The 3,538-nt window shown below is 34.6% G+C and overlaps 1 pseudogene; it reads left to right on the plus strand.

Moving 5' to 3' along the window:
- The first annotated feature begins 1,556 nt into the window (after positions 1-1,556).
- On the plus strand, positions 1,557-3,538 carry LOC109387886 (protein quaking pseudogene; annotated as a pseudogene).

Below are 3,538 nucleotides of genomic sequence, written 5' to 3' on the forward strand. Positions count from 1 at the left end.
TCTATAGATCAATCTGGGGAAATTTTAGATTTTAGCAATATTGAGTGTTGTAATCCATGAACATACTGTATTTCACCATTTATTTAGGTCTTTAATTTCTCTCAGCAATGTTCTGTACTTTTCAGGGAGGAGGTATTGCACATCTTTTGTTAAATTTATTCCTAGGTATTTAATGTTTTGTAGTAATGTTGTAAATTGAATCTTTTTCTTTGAATGTCCAACTGTTTGCTACTAGCATATATAAATATAATTGACGTTTGTATACTGACATTGTACCTTATGACCTTTCTAAGTTTATTCATTGTTTCTAGCAGGTTTTTCTAGCATTTTATAAGTAAATAATCACATAATCCACAAATATATTGTAGATAGCATTAAACTTTCTGATTTTTTATGCTTTATTTTTCTTTCCTTTTTGCAATGACTAAGACTTCCATTGCAAGATTGAATAAAAGTAATCCAAAAGAGTGTCCTTTAGTTGACCCTGAACTTTAGGAAAACATTCAATATTTCACCATTGATTATGTTCATGATTCAGATGTTAACTGAATGATGAATTGGTATTGAAATTTGTCTAACATTTTTGTCTCTACCTATTGAAATAGCATTACTTTTATTTCTATTCAGTTAATATGATGAATTATACTAATTGATTTTCAAATGTTATACCAATTTGCATTTCAGGGTAAAATCCTACTTGATCATGATATATTATCCTTTTTTATATTGTTGGATTTGATTTACTAATATTAAGAATTTTTGCATCTGTGTTTATGAAAGATACCAGTATACAATTTTATTTTTATAATATATCTGTTATAGTATAAAAATAATACAATGTTGGCCACATAAAACAAATTGGTCATTGTTCTTTCCTTCTTTATTTCTGAAAGAGTTTATGTAAGATTGGTGGTATTCCTTCCTCAAATATTTGAGGTTTCACCATTGACACTAAGGTTTTCTTCATGGAAACATTTTTTATTTAAAAATCAATTTATTTAATAGATACAGGGCTATGCAGTTTCATCTATGTCTACTTTGGTAAGTTATGTTTTTATAAGAACTTGTCTTTTCCATCTAATTTTTCAAATTTATTGGCAAATGTTTTAATAACATCTTATTATGTTAATTTCTATACAATCTGTGGTGATAATGCCTGTATCATTCCTGTTATTGATAATATGTTATTTCTTTTTTCCCCTTGATTAGCTTTCTAAGGTTTGACTAGTGAATAATGTAAAATCAGCTTTTACATTTATTCATTTTCTCTATTGTTTAGTGTTTTGTACTACATTGATTTCTGCTTTTAGGTTTATTTCCCACCTTCTACAATTTTGGGGTTTATTTTGCTCTTCATGTTTTAAGCTTATTAAGATGAAATCTTAGACCATTGATAGACCTTTTTTCTATTTAATATAAGAAGTTAAGATTTCTGGTCAAGATGGCAGAGTAGGTAAATGCTATGCTTGCCTCCTCTCATAACCACCTCAAAATTACAACTAAACTACAGAACAACCACCACTGAGAAATGCCTTAAGTCTTACAACTTCAGCTAAACTGAAGCCCTACAACTAAGAATATACAGAAGAAGCTACTTTGAGCCTGAAATTTGCAGAGTACAGAAAGACACATACAATGACACGTTAAATGGCAGTACAGAGAAAAAGAGTGCAGAATTGCCTGATGCTGTGAGACCTATTGTTCAGTTATAAGAGAAACTTTATGTGCCTGTAAAAGAATACCCAGATTTTAATTTTGTTGGGAGAATGCTTGGACTCAGAGGACTTAAAGCTAAACAGCTTGAAGCAGAAACAGGATATAAAATAATGTTTGGAGGCAAAGGCTCAATGAGGGATTAAAAGAAGGAGGAGCAAAATAGAGGCAAGCCCAATTGGGAGCATCTCAAAGAAGATTTACATGTACTTGTTTACATTTACATTTTTTTTACATTTTTTACATTTACATTTACATCACTGTGGAAGATGCTCAAAACAGAGCAGAGATCAAACTGAAGAGAGCTTTGGAGGAAGTGAAGAAATTACTGGTACCTGCCACACAAGGAGAAGACAGCCTGAAGAAGATGCAGCTGATGGAGCTCGCGATTCTGAATGGCAGCTACAGAATTGCCAAGATTAACTCACCAGCCCTTGCCTTTTCTCTTGCAGCAACAGCCCAGGCTGCTCCAAACATTATTACTGGCCCTGCTCCTGTTCCCCCACCAGCTGCACTGTGCACTCCTATGCCAGCTGGCCCTACCATAATGCCTTTGATCAGACAAATACAGACTGCAGTCATGCCAAACAACTCCTCATCCAACTGCTGCAATAGTTCCTCCAGGGATGGAAGCTGGTTTGATCTACACACCCTGTGAAAACCCCTACACATTGGCACCACCTACATCAATCCTTCAGTATCCTATTAAACCTAGTGGTGTATTAGGTGTGGTGGCTACTAAAGTTCAAAGGCACAATATGCGTGTCCATCCTTACCAAAGGATTGTGACTGCAGACCGAGCTGCGACCAGCAGCTAACCTATGACCTTCAGACCTCTGAACTCTTCAGCCAGTGATGACCTGACCATGCCTGCCTGCTGATCAGTCACTGTTAACATGTCATCACCTTTGCTTGCCTGTTGTCAGTTGAGCAAGCTGAGGCATTTGTCTGTAGGTCTTGCCTCTAACCAAACAAAACACAAAGAAATTGTCCTCCAACCCAGCTTTTGGTTCTTTTGTTTTTCTGTTTGGGTGAGAGTAGTTCTAGAAACTGAACTGAATAGTAATAAGGCAATAAGGCCCAATTCATTCCATAGCACTAATCATCTTTGAATGTCCCACCCTAAGTGAACAGTAAGAAGGCTTCACTTCAGGAGGGGAGACAGATGGCTCTTAACTACTCTGTGACAGAGGCAGTTACCGCGAAAGGCTTCTGGGAATCTTTTATTCTCATAGCGAGTCAAAGCTCTCTGAATGTATGTGCAATGATGCATCATGCATGAACCTTTGGTCAAGGATGTCATTGGTGAAGTGACTTCAAAAATATTCAAAATTTGATATACTGTTTAGTTACCACAATGACCTCAAAGGGCAGAATTTGCAGCCTTTTTTATTTTGCCAGCAAAAATTTGAAACATTAGAAGTGTGCCATGAGAGAAAAAATTAACAAGGAATTTTGAAAAGTAATGCAAAGATAAAAACTGCAACACTATTTTTAAAAAAGAGAAATATCTGAGTTAAAATTACGGAATCTTTATTGAACACCTCATTAAAAAATATACAAGAACAAGGTACATGCATTATGTGTCATATTACTGGGCAAACTGTTCAAATATTTTTTTAATCCTCCCTGTGTAGAAATGGATATAAAAACCATGCTTGCCCTTTTGCTGTATATATGTAATGAAATTGTAGTAAAAGTGTAGTGCATTGAAGCAATTGACCGAAAAGTAGATACTTTTACAATACAAGGGTGCTGGTGCAGAAAAAATATATATTTTTGGAAATATAGCATTTTATACTTTCAAGTGTTATACAAAAAGAAC

This window comes from Hipposideros armiger, unplaced genomic scaffold (genome assembly GCF_001890085.2).
Source record: "Hipposideros armiger isolate ML-2016 unplaced genomic scaffold, ASM189008v1 scaffold_173, whole genome shotgun sequence".
In the NCBI taxonomy this organism is placed as follows: Eukaryota; Metazoa; Chordata; class Mammalia; order Chiroptera; family Hipposideridae; genus Hipposideros; species Hipposideros armiger.